The sequence below is a fragment of the Onychostoma macrolepis genome, chromosome 03 (assembly GCF_012432095.1).
Source record: "Onychostoma macrolepis isolate SWU-2019 chromosome 03, ASM1243209v1, whole genome shotgun sequence".
NCBI classification, from domain to species: Eukaryota; Metazoa; Chordata; class Actinopteri; order Cypriniformes; family Cyprinidae; genus Onychostoma; species Onychostoma macrolepis.
In genome coordinates this window covers 51,791,468-51,808,375 of record NC_081157.1, presented here as the reverse complement: position 1 = coordinate 51,808,375, position 16,908 = coordinate 51,791,468, and the positions used below count along the sequence as shown (strand labels likewise).

The 16,908-nt window shown below is 38.5% G+C and overlaps 1 protein-coding gene across 1 annotated transcript in view; it reads left to right on the top strand.

The window, feature by feature from the left end:
* LOC131536470 (zinc finger protein 721-like) overlaps positions 1–16,908 on the top strand; it is a 39,289-nt gene that overhangs the window by 5,268 nt on the left and 17,113 nt on the right. The window lies entirely within an intron of this gene.

The following is a 16,908-nucleotide window of genomic DNA, read 5'->3' as shown; positions in this document are numbered from 1 at the left end:
TTCATTCACTGCTACGAACTGATGGCGGTCAGATAAGTACGATTTGAACCATGCTAAGGCACTTCCACTAATGCCAACAAAGTTTTGTAGTCTATTCAAAAGAATGTTGTGGTCGATAGTGTCGAGCATAGCGCTAAGATCCAGTCCTTCACAGGGCCTTTTGCTGGGACAAGAAATTATCTTAAATCATTAATATTTTGGTTTTCAATCAAAAATCTGACTCCATGAATTATTTTGGTCTGACTCAATTGTCTTGTGTTTATAATTTAAAACTGATCATAGTGATTGATTATAATTTAGAAATTTGATTATTCTGGGAAATTCCATACTTTCAGTTATTCATTCATCAAGGACCTAACATCACTTAGAAATGCACTCGGCCGTTTTAGTGAATTCACGGACACAAACTCGCCAGTCCTGGTCCTACTCAGAGGGCACAGAGTGATTAAATACCTTTATGTAGGCTGCACCCGCAAGCATATAACAAAAAGCGTAAATTTACTCCATAATCACGAAGACTGTAACTTGTTAAGCCGGTGACAGACAGAAATCAGAAGATCCCTAATGGACAGCCCCCTGCCGACCATTGGTACTTAAATATGATCTGTCCTGGACACAGATTTGCGGAAATGTTTAGACTACACAATAATCTACTTGAAAAAATGATTCCTGGAAACCCCAGCGTAAATCAAACTTAACATTTATTTTTTGCCAGGCATAATCAAACGATAGTAGAAATCAATAAAGAACAAATTCAATCAATTCAAAACGAGAATACATCATTTACAGGAAATGTATTAAAACTTGGTTACACAACTGATCAGCATGAAACACAAACCTAGAATATTAAAATAATATCAAAGAGTCAGCATACCTGGCAGATAGAGAAACACGGTAATCGTGCGGGAAGTTCTGTTTACAGATGCTTCCTTGAATGTTTCGTCAATCCTCTTTAAATACTCAAATCAGAACAAAACTATCATAAATTTAACATAATAAAAGCTTCACAGGGCCTTTTGCTGGGACATGAAATGATCTGAAGGCCCTATCTGACCTGGGGTATAAGAACAACAAAAGACCTTATCAGGAGCACAACCCATACCAGAAGAACAGACTTTCTCTCAGGTTTGAGATCTTTATTTTTGGTCTGTTCCATTGATGTAGGACTGAGATCACATCTCCAATCGCACCGAGACTGTAAAATTGATACCAAACATGAAAAGTTTATGCTCATGAATTCTGAGATATTTTATGTAGGAGTAGCAACTTGAGTTCTTGGCATTTCTTTGTCAACTTTCAGTGACCAGGACCATGTGCCCAGGGGGGAAAAAGGGTGAGTGGACCAATGAGAAAATGGTCTTTCTCCTTGATTTTCTTGTCTGATTGGAGAGTTTATTGTTTTGTGGCATGACATTTGCATTGTGAGAGTTCTTGAGTGACTGGCTCAAGAAAAATATCGGAGTGTCTATTTAAGTGCAAATAGCTATGTTGCTGGCAGAGGCTATTTACATTAACTCCACCCACAAACGTATGATTGGGATAGTCAAATTTGCAAAAGACGGTTGCTAGTTGTCAGATTCAGTGGTGCAGATGGTAAAGTTCGCGTTACACTTCTTTTGACACGATCGACCGGGGTTCTAATCTGCATTTTGGAAAAAAAAATTTCTCCCTTTTTAAATTTCAAATCACATCAGAAAAGCATTTATTTTTTTAACAAAAATGAAGGAGATAATCAAAAAGTTGAACATAACGTATCGGGTAGGGTTAGGGTAGGTGTAGAGAGGGCTTTTGTCCCAATAAGGTGGCATCCATTTAATAATTAGAAATAAAATTTAAAAATTACACTCAATAAGTTATTGCATACTATTTTATAATGTATTACAATGCAGAAGTGCGGATAATTACCACTATTTTTGCAATAAGTAATGTTTTTCTCTAATAATTTTTTTCGCCATGTTTTTATTTTATTTTAACATAGAATCAGTGCCGCGGGAACGTATTTTGAGCAGGGGGGGCTGAGGGAAAAAAAAAGGGAAGGGGAGGGGAGGAGAGTTTTGCCAGTAGCGAAGTTATAAGTGTGCAATACACAGGCTTGGTCCTGTAGTCGGTGTTACAGGGCCTTTTTATAGAAATAAAATCAATTTAGTTCAGCTGGACATCAGGCTTGCCGCTTGCTGCGATAGACGGTGTTGGCGGTGATACCAATTGTCCACTGCGGCACCGTCCCCCCCACCGTCGTTTTGATTTTATTTTTATTTTTATTTTTTTTAATAGTAATACAATTATTTTAGTTCAGTTAGAGGACACTACAATTAAAACTGAACGTGGCTGCTCAGCACACCGAAAGAACGACAGTCGCGCATCACAGATCAGATTTAATTTATCACGTGAGGAGAGTGAATCGAGCTGACTGACAAGAACAGTGAGGTGAGACAGACAAGACGATGGCAGAAGAGTTTCAAATGAAATGTAAAACGCCTGTTTTAAAAAATATTTTGGATTTTGAAAGCCTGTTGATTTCTGCCATTAATCTACGTAATAATAGACGTTTTTTTTAAACATTAGTTTCTCATTTATTTGGTTCCACAGTATTTGCTGATTTTTATTTTATTTAAACTATGTATTTTTTTTTTTTTTTCATTATTTTGCATCAAGGTGTTAGGTGTCATTGCCTCCAAACATTCTTATTCGTTTTGCTTCTACATTTCATAATTATTTGTTCCTCATTCTTCACTGATTTTTAGTTTTTCTATACATATTTAAACTTTATATAAGCAGCAGTAAGCTATTTGTTATTTCTATATTAGGCATATCATGGTTTATTTTTATTCATTTTTTTTTTAGTAAAAGTTATATGTTATATGTAATACATTGTATTTTGTTGTTGCTTGAATTGAATTCAAGCAATTGATGCCGAATTGCCGCTAATTTAAAAGTGAAAGTAAAATGCGCACGATGCTTTTATAAGCTATATAAGCAAAGGAAAGTGAGGGAAAGAGGGAAAACACAAACAAACTAAAAACGAACAACTGCTTGATACAGAACCGCCAATTTAAAAGTGAAAGTAAAATGTGCACGGTGCTTTTTCAAACTAGGCTATTTAAAATTGAAGGAAAGTGAGGGAAAGAGAGAAAACTCAAACGAACTAAAAGCAAACAACTGCTTGACATCGAATTGCCCTAATTTGAAAGTGAAAGTAAAACGCTCACGGCGCTTATTTAAATCTGAAGGAAAGCGAGGAAAAGAGGGAAAACTCAAGGCGTGAAGATTTTTGTTAATAAACGTTTCATTTCGTTTAAAATAACTGAGTTGGTCTTTATTGTTGCTGTGTTTTCATTAAAAAAAATAATGATGAACCACAAACTAAGCATTCGTTTTAAATAAGGGAAACCAAGTAGGCCTAGCAAGTAGTTAATATTAACAAATTGAAGAAGATGTAGCCTAGTTGCATGTTTAATAAATGCAAATTTGCCATTGTACTACTTTATGACTGATCTGTTTCAATAATAACGAACCACAAACGATCGTTTTAAAAGGGGAAATCCATTTTATTTGCGTTACAAATTTTATACACAAAATTGTAATTGAAGTTTTATTAACAAAGTTTAATATTATTTTAATATTCTTCAGTTTAATTAAAAATGAATTTCTTAATGATACTATTTTATTGTGGGCCTATATGTTTTTTTATTTATTTATTATTAACAATAATAATAATAATAATGAGCCACAAAGGGGAAAATACAAAGACGTTTTATTTTTATGTTGCAACGCGGTTACACGTCATCAGTTTATCCGTTTTGTTCAAGTTTTATGTTAATGAGACGTTTTTCCACTGCTTTCACACAGTTAAAACAGACAACGCGATCACCTTCCTCAATGTAATGCAGCCACCTCCATTTGTCAAACCAGTTTGTATTGAATGAACGAGAAAATGTTTCTTTTCCGAACTGCCTTCCAGGAAAAATGAAGTCGGCTGGTTGGTGGGGAGTGATTGCCTCGACCAAATCAATAACCCTAGTATTTTGTGCTGGTGGTACTGCCGGCGGCGACGTTCATGTTACCTTGAATTAGCGGCTCCTGGGCCCAGATCCGGGCTGATGTGGTGGTCGCTTTGAGGAGCTGTTGCAGCTGCTGCTGGTTGGCTGCCCACTAGGCATAGGCTCCAGGACCAGGTCTGCTTCCTTATCCGACTGATCCGCCAGCTCAAGGCTCGGTCTCTTTTTATTTTGTTTGGGCTTCGTGAAAAAATCAGAAATGCGTTTTGCGCCATGTTGCCTGGTGTATTTTTAAATCTTCAATGACGGATGCGGACGTGGTGACGCCACGACAATTGTTGCTTATTGTCATTATAGCCCTAAGCTTTTTTCCCCCCGTATGATTTTTAATGAATATTCAAATTAATAAAATTAGTTTTATTTCTTTTTTGTTACAAAATTTAAATTGAATTATTTTTAACACCGCACCCCCAGCACCCCCATTTTTTCTTTAGCTCCGAGCCAGGGGGTGCTGCAGCACCCTCAGCACCCCTACTTCCCGCGGTACTGCATAGAATAAATAGAATCTAAAGCTATTTGCACTGTGTAAATAACATATCACTAAAGAATACTGCTATTTTCACTTTGTGGTTTAGTCTTGACTTCTGGTCATGAGTGAAAGTGTTGGGGGATGGGAAATCTGTTGATTATCGAGTGCCAAATAAACACTCTGTGTTTATTATGTATATAGAGTATATTTATTTAAGTTCTGATAACTTATACTGTTTTGTGCAGAATTGTGTTTTTCATGTTGAAGGATTTGTGCAATTGAGAAATATAAGCTTGTCTTACACTTATATTGTTATAGTAAAACATGGCTGTTTGTGTAAAATCTTTAGCAAAAAAACCTACAATTCCCACGTTGCTACATAAATACAGGCATACAGCAATGAATTAAAAACAATATAACCTATACACAACTATCCTACTGATAGATTTGACTATAAATATACTATATATAAAAAAAATGTTTTACCTATACATAAACTAAAAAATACAAACAATACAAACTATACGAGTGCTTCAGATAAATACTGTACATGTGCGAAGAGAAACATTGTGAGTCAGCATCTGGCTGGGGAACAGTGCAGGATGATTTGTAGTGCATGAGCATGTAAACATACGTATATTACTGAGTCTTTTGTGGGATATGTATACACACAGCAGTGTGTGTGAAAAGTGACTAGTGCGCAGAGGAGGAGAGTGTGCTACTACAGGTGGTTTGTACAGGCCCACTCACCTGTGTGTAGCACACTTCGATTGCACAAAAAAAAGTTCCATAAGTTTCAGATGGTCCATGTTTCAGGAGGTAGGGGTTTGTATGGGGGTTCAGAGAGGGGCGGGGTGATTTGAGTTCAGGGCTCTCACAGCCTGGGGGAAAAAGCTGTTGAGCAGTCTGGCAGAGCGGGCTCTGATGCTCCGGTACCGTCTTTCTGATGGTAGGAGCTGGAAGAGACTGTGGGAGGGGTGTGTGGAGTCCTTCACAATACTATTTGTTTTGCTGGAGCATCGTGTGAGGAAAATGTCCAGGATGGAGGGGAGAGGGGCACCGATGATCCTTGCGGCTGTGTTCACTGTCCGCTGGAGGGTCTTGTGGTCTGCTGCAGTACAGTTCCCGTACCAGACAGTGATGCAGCAGGTCAGCACACTCTCAATGGTGCCCCTGTAGAAAGTGGTGAGGATGGGTGGAGGGAGACTTGCTCTTTTCAGCCGGCGGAGAAAGTGTAGGCGCTGTTGTGCCTTCTTGGAGAGTGACATGGTGTTGGTGGTCCAGGTGAGATCCTCTGTGATGTGCACCCCCAGGAATTTAGTGCTGCTGACTCTCTCCACAGGCGAGCTGTCGATAGTCAGTGGGGGGTGATCACCGGAGTTCCTTCTGAAGTCCATCACAACCTCCTTTGTCTTACTCACATTGAGGGACAGGTTGTTAGTGCCACACCATTCCGCCAGCTGTGCCACTTCCTCTCTGTAGTGCGTTTCATCGTTGTTGCTGATGAGACCTATCACTGTTGTGTCATCAGAGAACTTGATGATGTGGTTGGAGCTGGACTTGGCAGGGCAGTCGTGGGTCAGCAGCGTGAAGAGCAGCGGGCTGAGCACACAGCCTTGTGGGGCACCTGTGCTCAGTGTGGTAGTGCTCGAGGTGTTGTGGCCGACACGGACTGACTGAGGTCTTCCGGTTAGAAAGTCCAGAATCCAATTACAGAGGGAATTGTTAAGGTCCAGCAGGTTGAGTTTATTTATGAGCTGTTGTGGGATTATTGTGTTGAATGCTGAGCTGAAGTCAATGAACAGCATTCTAACATAAGAGTCTTTGTTTTCTAGGTGGGTAAGAGCCAGGTGGAGGGTGGAGGAGATTGCATCATCCGTAGAGCGGTTTGGACGGTATGCAAACTGGAGCGGGTCGAGTGTGTTGGGGAGGCTGGTTTTGATGTTGTGCATGACTAACCTCTCAAAGCACTTCATTATGATTGGAGTCAGTGCTATGGGACGGTAGTCATTTAGACAGGACACAGGTGATTTCTTTGGTACCGGTATGATTGTTGTGGATTTGAGACATGTGGGGACGACTGCCTGGCTCAGCGAGGTGTTGAAGATATCTGTTAGGACATCTGTCAGCTGTGCAGCACAGTCTTTCAGTACACGGCCAGGTATGTTGTCGGGACCCGCAGCCTTGCGTGGGTTGATCCTAGATAGGGTCTTCCTTACGTCGGCTGGAGACAGACAGAGCGCCTGGTCGTTGGGAGGTGTGGGCAGTTTTTGTGCAGGTGTGTCATTCTGCATTTCAAACCGTGAATAAAAGTGGTTGAGTGTATCTGGGAGGGATGTGTCATCATCACAGGCCTGTGGCGGGGGCTTGTAGTCTGTGATGGTCTGAATGGCTTGCCACAGACTCCGTGTGTCTCTGCTGTCTGTGAATTGATTGTTGATTTTTTGAGCATATGACCGTTTTCCATTTTTGATGCTGCGGGACAGATTGGCTCTTGCTGTTTTGAGGGCTGCTTTATCTCCTGATCTGAAAGCTTCATCTCTGGTCTTTAGCAGCCCACGAACCTCTGCTGTCATACATGGCTTCTGGTTGGCGCGTGTGGTGATGGTCTTGGTGACTGTCACATCATCAATGCACTTTTTGATGTAAGCAGTCACAGTTTCAGTGTACTCCTGTAGGTCTGTGTGATTGTTGTAGGTGGCCGCCTCTTTAAACATGTTCCAGTCTGTGTCCTGGAAGCAGACCTGCAGTGCTGAGGTAGCATTTTCTGGCCATACCGTGATCTGTTTTTGAACCGGTTTGGCGAGTTTGAGAAGTGGTCTGTATGCTGGGATTAGCATAACAGAGTTGTGGTCCGAGTACCCGAGGTGGGGGCGTGGTTCGGCTTTGTATGCATTCTTTTCTGTTGTGTAAACAAAGTCCAGTGTTTTATTTCCCCTTGTTGCAAAGTTCACATGTTGGTAGAACTTTGGCAAAACTGTCTTTAAGTTTGCGTGGTTGAAGTCACCGTCTACGATGAAAAAGCCGTCGGGGTTATTTGTTTGTTGTTCGCTGATGGCGCTGTACAGTTCACGAAGCGCGTCCTTAGCGTTTGCACATGCGGGAATGTAAACCATGACAATAACAGTGGCCGTGAACTCCCGCGGCAGATAGAACGGTCGACACTTCACAAACATAAACTCCACCAGCGACGAACAGTGTTTTGATACTAACACAGCATTGTTACACCATTCTTTGTTGATATACACACACAAGCCACCGCCGTGAGTCTTACCAGACAGTGATGAATCTCTGTCCGCTGGGTAGCAGGTTAGCCCGTGTAGCTGAATGGCGGAGTCCGGGATGTTGTCATTTAGCCATGTTTCAGTGAAAACAGACACACAACAATCCCTTGCCTCATGCTGTGTAGACCGACTGAGTTGATTTAAGTCCAGTTTGTTTTCCAGAGAGCGAACCTTTGAGAGCATGAGTGTTGGAAGAGCCGGTCTTGTGGGGTTAGCCCTTAGCCTGGCTCGTATACCTCCGCGCTTACCGCGCTTCCGTCCTCTCTCACACCGCTTGCGACGCCGACCTTGTGCGGGTAGCGTCAGTAGGCGAGGCCGCGGTCTCGAGGTCCGGCTCCAGCAGTAAACAAAGGCCTCGTAGCTTCTCAGTAGCCGCCAGTGAGAGTTTGTGTTTGTATGTGTTGTCGATATCCAAAAGGCTTTGGCGATCATAGATGTATCCCGGAGTGATCTCCCGATGAATTAGCGGTAAATTGACATTGTTTGGAGACGAACAGACGACATTAAAAGACATAAAAGCACCGTCTTTTTAACCAACGTTAACTAAAGGAAGTTTATTAAAAAGCATTACCTCTGTGTGAAACAACGGGGCTTCGCTGATGATTTCATAATCAAACGTCTCTGTCAGTTCACGCACATCGAGGACCGCAGAAATGTGCGCAGCTGCAAATTATGCAGTTTGTTGTGGCGACCAGGATCTAGCACAATGTTAATGTGTTTCTTTCCACAAAGGACGCATTTGTTTAACGGATCAATCACTGTACCTATGCTAATATGATGTTTCAAACACGCTTGTTCAGAAGTTTCCGATCATAAATCCAGCACCCTCAGGTGGTCTGTCGGGTTTCATTTGTAGACGGATTAGATTTATTGCTAAGACTTTTACTTTTTAAAAGAATTGGTCTGATTTATGTTTGCTTAACTCGGCTAATTTCAAATTTAACTTCACAAATGTGCGCAGTTTACTCTTATATCCTTACGTCATAAACATAACATTGTGGGTGGGACTAACAGAAACGGACGAATCATTTTGACAAGCGATATGCACCTATAGGAAAAAAAACTAAGAAACGACCTGTAATTGACCATGAAAACAAGCGTTTAATATTGTTAATAAATAAAGTTACAGTGAAATAAGATGTTTATTAGTATCATTTAATAAATTACATCCATTTGGAAAATTACAAACTTCTCATTGGGTGGGCCACAGATGAAAGTGCAGGCCCACCCATAGCTACGCGACTGGTATCGGATCAATACGAGCCTGATGAGATCAATACTTTAGATCCATTTTCTCTCCTCTACGCTTAATACATTACTTCTGTTTCAACAAAGAGTAACAGAAGCTCCTGTCTCAGAGCTGCACGATTCTAGATAAACTGAGAATCATGATTTCTTTCTCAAATAGAGATCACGATTCTGAAATAAACAAAATAATGTGTGACAAAATATTATTTCTGCAGTCTATTTAAAAATAATTTGAATGAAGTATTTTTTTTAAATATGTATTTAAAATATTTAATACACCAATTTTTAATATTAAAATGATGAAAAAGTGGTTTGAATGAATGATGCAATGACAAATACTATGGCTGTGTCCGAAACAGCATACTCAATAAGTAGGTGCTTAATACGAAATACGTTAAAATATAAGGACTTCATATGTATAGGAATCTGTTTATTTAAACATTAAAGTAAAGTTATACACATCATTTCAAATGTTTGCAAAGCTTATCCGTTTTTCTCTCTCACAACGGGCCGAAATGGCAGGAGCGGGGGGTGCCAGCGTCACACAAACAAACACACGCGCACACACACATGAGCATGCTCGCGCTTGCGGAGAGAGAAGGGTGAGAGAGGACCTTTTCCAGCTTAAACTAAGTAAAAAAAATTGTAAACCTGTCATTCGAAAAATGGTGATGCTTGCACAAGGAGGAAATCTTTTTCTCAAAGAAAAATGTAAGGGGGTTTTATTTCTTTATTTATTGTTTTAATTCCTTCTCATTGATTGCCACTTTACACCTTTTATTTAAATTCTTTTTATACAACCAACAGAATATATGCGTGTCTTAAAACTGATCTGTTAAAATTGTTTATTTATTCTGTTATTGTTTTTCTCACACCTCCCATAGAGAGAGAGAGAGAGAGAGAGAGAGAGAGAGAGAGCGCGCCTTGGAACACAACCTGACACGCGCACCGCAGATGAGACAGATTAATAAAATCCATAAAAACTTCAAAACATTCCTCAGGGCTTCATTTTATCTCCTGTCTCCGGACAGACACGTACAAACAACATAACTCAGCCCCGGATGACGTCGGGAATTTCACGCTTCTTCGATTTCCGCATCTGAAACTCATTATGAGATCAAAGGTCACCAGGGGCGGACTTAACGATTTGGGGGCCCTAAGCAAATTCCAGGTATGGGGCCCCCATACAATAACTATGTGTCCTTTTATGCTTAACCCCTATTTTGCTCGCTCGCTCTAGTTTTTAGTTTATTTATCCCTTCACAACCAGTAATTAGTCAACTTGCTGCTGTTCTAAAGCCAAATTAGGCTACTTTATTATTATTTTTTTTTCGGATCACAAAAGGAAGACATTATCAAAAAGTAAAGAAAGAAAGAAAAGAAAAATGTGTGCACTTGTCCATTTAATAAATTGTAAAAATGTTCTTACAAACATAAAACTATACCATGCAACACATTCCATATTCCAAGTGTTTATAACCCTTATATTGCTTGATCGCTCTAGTTTATAGTTTATTTGTACCGTCACAACCAGTAATTTGTCAACCTGATGCTGTTCTAAAGCCAAATTTGGCTACCTTATTTTTTGAGATTACAAATGAAGACATTATCCAAAAAAAAAAAAAAAAAACTTGCCCATTTAATAAATTGTAAACCTTTCCAATCTTTTTACAAACATAAAATTGTCCCAGGCAATTCATTATATATTCCAAGTGTTCTGAAGGCATACTGTAGGCTTTGCCGAGAAACAAATCGAAAATGAAACCTATTATTAAGGGAAAATCTCCAGTCATTGCATTCCTGCATTTACACGAGTACGCGGCAGTTCGCGCCGGTGCGCCTAGGAGAAGCACACAAGAGAGTCATTTTGAAACATCAAGATAAATAAAATTGTGACTTGAAACACAATACTTTCTTTACTGAGGAGAATATCTCTGTTCTGAGACAGTCAGACAGCCTAGAATGCGCGCAAAGAGCGCTCCCTCATAATCACTGTAGTAGCTGTCTCTCACTTCAGTTCATTGCGATCTCACGACGTTCCGTTAATAAGCTCTACACTGCACAATGAATTTCTTATTTACATCGTATCTACACTTTGTTATAATGAGATGATCCCCAAACTTGCAGAACTTAGCACTTGACAAAAACTCGGCATTTTGATCGGTAAGTGGATTCTAACTTAAACACTTCTGGTCACTGCGTTCAAGAAATCAGCGGATATGTCTGTGAACGGCTACATTGCTCAACGCTGCAAATAAGTTTCGCCAATATCAGATGGGGCCCCCTGATTCCCCGGGGCCCTAAGTGGCCGCTTACCTCGCTTATTGGTTAAGTCTGCCCCTGAAGGTCACATATGGTTATCATTAATATTATTATGAGGTCACAAAGGCCATTCCATATTTACTACTAGCAATTATTTTAAAATTAGTTCGACACACTTTTGAAAAGGCGTGGGCGTTGTTTATGGCTTTGAGACAAGAAATTATATTCTTCCGTCCAGCTGTTGTTAAATTTACACTAATATTTTTTTTTTCTTCGCCTGACTCTTCTCCTTCCATTTCTACCACTGATGGTAGATTCAACTTCCTGCATCTACTACTTGCACAGAAATCTTCAGGTAAAATAATATACCTGTGAAATACTCATTGCAATTGTTTTACAATATATAGCTATTACTGTAATAGGAATAATAATATAAAATTATTATTATTATTTTATTCTAATTTGTTTGGCTTCCACATTCACCAGTGAGACTAAGACACTAAATCACAACTAAAAAGAGAGTTGAGTGTCCTTTAAATTTCAAGTACAGGTAAATTCAGCAGCTTTATTCTGTGTTGAGTTTGCACACTGAACCTGTGTTGAAGCTCTTCATTCTGAACTCTCAAAGTGCACCAGATCCTGTGCATCCTGTGCAAAGTGCATAAAATCCTGTGGATTGATATTGAATATATAATATTTAAACTTATCAAATTAAAGATTAAATTCTCTGGTAAATATATATTTTTGTTGTATAAAAATTAGAGTTTGGAGTAAAATTTGGTGATTAATTTGAAAAGTATGTTTGGGAAATACCATATGCACAAACAAAAATGGTCTAATAATAAACCTAACATTACATGATTTAAAACTGAACTTAAGCAGCACATTGAAGCCTTAAATTATTTAAGAAATAAAAAAGCAAAAAGGATTTATAGAATGTTTGAATCCTTTTCTAATAGAAATGTATTATCCCCTGTAGTCCCCCCTTCTTTCTTTTTCTGTTTGTTCCTTTGATGCTATTATGAATGTAACAGATAATAGTTGAAAACACTGTGATGCTCTATATATGTATGTTGTGTTACTGTTCTTGTAATACAATAAAACAAATAACTAACTAAAACCAAACTTATTTAACAAACAAACACTTGAAACCCATCTTTGGAAACAAATATTGGGAGTGTAATGTAATGATTTAGTTTGTCTCTGGTCTCATTAGATTAGATGGAGGGGGCGGGGCTTGTGAGCGCTCGAGACGCTCTGCTTCACTCTGCAGCGCTCGTGAGGATCACTCGGTGTGCGCATGCGCGAGAGACTGAGCGCTGTACGGTGAGGGTGAGTCCTCTTTTTCTTCTCTTTCTTATCTATTATTTGCTTTTTGGTGTTGTGCATGGATTATTTTGCGTAATTAAGTTTGAGGTCAGCAGGAATGTGAGGTAAATGTCAGCTTCTCGTATGAATAGCGCTGGAGTGATTTACTTAACGTGTCTGTGCAGAAAGAGACTTTTACTTTTTTAATGCCCTTAAAAACGATCATATTGTGTCTAATATTCCTCCGTTCATAAAATATGAGTTGAATAAATGAGGAAAGTAAATCCACTTTACTTAAACTTGTAGCTCTCAGTTAGACACTTACTGAAGTGAGCTACAACATTTTGGTGAATTCATTTTACAATTGTTGTTTTTATTTTTATTATTATTTTTTTTGATAAAGAGAGGTAATTGATGTAACATATTAAAATATTGTGGTTGTGTGTCATCTGTATTAATTCAGTCTGGACACTAGAAATGTACTACAAACTTCAGAACAGGAAAATATTTTGTTGAATTATATATTTTTTTAAAGTCTCACCTGTAGTAAGTCATTCTTGTCACTAGAAACCTGCTACAAGCCTGTAGTTGGGTAAAGTTGGTTTTATATTCGCACATTCACACATTTCCGCGTTCAATAACTTTCTAATTATATCTGCAATAAAGTTATGGTCAAAGTTTATATTAGGTGGCCTTAACTACTATGTACTTGAATCAAAAATAAGTACAATGTACTCTATTGCTGCTATTGAGGTGGGATACGGGTAATGTTAGGGACAGGTTAGGGTGGTATGGGTAGGTTTAAGGGTGGGTTAAGGTGTAAGGGATGGGTCAACAGTGTAATTATAAATGTAATTACAGAAATTAATTACAGATGTAATTACATATAGGTATTTTTAAAAATATAAGTACAATGTAAAAACATGTATGTACACAATAAGTGCATTGTACCAAATAATTAATTTAAATGTAAGTACATAGTAGTTAAGGTCACCTAATATAAAGTGGGACCAAAGTTATTTTTTGCAAATTCTAATCAGCGGCATCTTTGTCAACCTACTACATTTTGTTTCACAATCGATCAAAATGGCCAAGTATCGTTTTAATGTCATACTTGCGAATGTCCGCTGAATGTCCGATGTAGTGCGGTTAACAAAGTAATTGAATGCAATAGTCCGAATGTGCGAATATAAAAGTCAAGCCTGTGTGTTTTTAAATTATTTTAAATAAATTATGTGAAAGCTTTTGAACAGAATGAAGATGTGTACATTTTACTTATTTTGCCTATATGTCATATTTTATTTAGTACTGCCCTTCAGAGGGTACAGAAGATAGTTAGGCCTACATGTTTATTAAAGGGATAGTTCACCCAAAAATGAAAATGTGATGTTTATCTGCTTATCCCCAGGGCATCCAAGATGTAGGTGACTTTATTTCTTCAGTAGAACACAAATGAAGATTTTTAACTCAAACCGTTGTAGTCTGTCAGTCATATAATGGCAGTCAATGGGCACACAATCTTTGAGAGAAAAAAACATGCACAGACAAATCCAAAATAAACCTTGTGGCTCGTGGCGATACATTGATGTCCCAAGACACGAAACGATGGGTTTGTGCAAGAAACTGAACAGCATTTATATAATTTTTGGATGCCCTGGGGGTTAAACATCAAATTAAATTTTTGGGTGAACTATCCCTTTAAGACGTGGTGCGGAGCAGCACTGTGCTTCTCGTCCGGTATGTGACCGCATTAAGGCTGGAATAGCCTCGTTTCATTGGTGGAACTGTCAAAGATTAATTTTAGAAGAAGACACTGTAAGCTAGGCTGGTAGTTTGCTTTATCCACCGACTACTTGGGTGAAGTTGGTTTTATATTCGCACATTCGGACTATTGCATTCAATTACTTTGTGAACCGCACTACATCGGACATTCAGCGGACATTCAAAAGTAAGTATGACATTAAAACAATACTTGGCCGTTTTGATCGATTGTGAAAAAAAATGTAGTAGGTTGACAATGATGTCGCTGATTAGAATTTGCAAAAAATAACTTTATTGCACATATAATTATAAAGTTATTGAACGCTGAAATGTGTGAATGTTATGAAACCAACTTTACCCAAGTCCACGGACGAGGATAGAGGAGAGGGCCAAGGTTCAAGAGTCACGGTTCACTACTGTAATATAATATAGTAATGTAATGATTTACAAACACTTAATGCCTCTTTGATTTGTTTATTTTGGCAAATCTGCTTCTTCCACACAGAAATTCATGTTCAGTGAAGCTCCAATCAAACAAACATTCAGCAGTTCAGCAATAAATGCTGGAATATTCCCATCAGTTTACGAGTGAAGACGAGCATCAGAGCATCAGGAAGAGCTGAAATCTGCAGAGACTGAGTTTATTAAAGAGGACAGAGAGAAGATGAGAGATCCAGAACCCTGCAGAATCAAACACACTGAAGATACTGAACAACAAACAGGTTGCTGTTTATTCTTCATTCATTCATTAATAATGCTGACAGTTAAAAAACTTCAGGCGGTTTTAGGTTTTTGTTTTTTTGTAACAGGAAAAACTCTAGAGCTGTTGAATAATTTTGCTTAAGAATCAAATAATAAGTTCCTATGATCGGGGTACTTTTTTTTTTTTTACAACAAAATGTATGTTAGATCGAGTCTCCACGCCAGATAGTTAAGATCCGGTCCCGGATGCCAGATCCTGTCAGAAACTATAATTTTTGTCTGGTGTCTGAACAAATAGTCAGCAGGGTAGTTGATACCCAAAACCCATTAACATCAAGTCTTGTCTGGTACTAAAACTGTATTAACAGTCTTTTATCAACCAAGAAGTTGACTGAGCAAAGCCAGAGAAGAGCAGAAGCAGGAGACGAAGTGATGATGATAAAAAGGAGCAAAGTTTATTGAATAATCTTAGTTGTGTGTGTTTCAATGCTCAGACTTCGTCTGACGAACACACATCCAACAAGTACTGTTTTACCAAACACAACAACATCCCATAATACACCTTGAGTTTCCATAAACATTCCCTCTTATCTCTTATTTACAAAACAGTTAATGAAACCTCACAATCATCAGCTTAAACAACGTAAATATATAAGCAAGGAAATAATAAGAGATATAAAATAATAAATGAATGAATAATCAAATAATAAAATTATATTAATGGTAAATGATTTAAAAAATGTATACATTACATAAATGACTAATGGTTATAAATGATTGTATGAATAAATGATGACAGATAAAAGGATGCTGAAAGGAGTGAATGGAGACCTCTTTGCTCCTTGTTTTTGCTGTCATTTTACTCGTTTTGACTTGACTTATTTGTTATTCGTTTATGTCAAAATCCTTTTTGTTTTGCTCTGACATTCTTGATCTTTACCACTTTTTGATTTGCCTTTTCGTTTGATTGTTTTGCGGTTACTTTGTAACTCAGATGGCGTTGCTCTCTGAGCTTTGATGAGTGTAGAAGAGTTTTATTAATCAAAATATAAATTAATCAAGTATAATCAATGTGAATATAGCCATATATGTATCAAGTTATTCTACCATTGTAAACATGTTTCTGCCTGTGTGTAGAGGCCAGCACGAGAAGAGGATGCGCAGACATACATTTTGTGCTGAAACTGCACATCCTGTTGTGACATTAGACAAAAACTATACAATGGTGCCTCTTCTTTAGCGTATATGGAGGCCTCCTGTCCGCTTCCTGAAAGCAGACTAGAAGCACATCCAAAAAAGGTAAACAATAAGATATAGGAAATGTATTGATTATTTTTCGCCTTAGGAGAAAAATCTGTATATAAGCGGGTGCAAACCCAGATTCGGGAGATTCTCTGCAGGGTCTCTCAGGCTTCATTATCACATATAATAAAGTCTTATCTTCTGGCATCAAAACTCCAAGACTTTGAGAATGATTCTTCACAACAGCGGCAGAAGTCACCACATGAGCTGATGCTCTGTGACGTTTACTCTTTACTCAAGAGGAAGGTGGATAGGGAAGATGTCGTACGACTTCCATTGTGTACGATTTAGGTAACTCTGTGTATAGAAACCCCAGGTAAGAGGTGAACGCCATCATCATGTTAGTTGAGAGTAGGGAAGTATACGGCGCTTGCAGTGGCGGCTGCTGGTCTTTCAAAGAGGGGAAGCTCATTTTCGGCCTACATCATAAAAATTGTCCATTTATTTATACGTAAATCAATCTTAGGTGTTGAGCTGTTTAATTCTAAGTTTCTCCTCGTAAGGAAGATTTTCA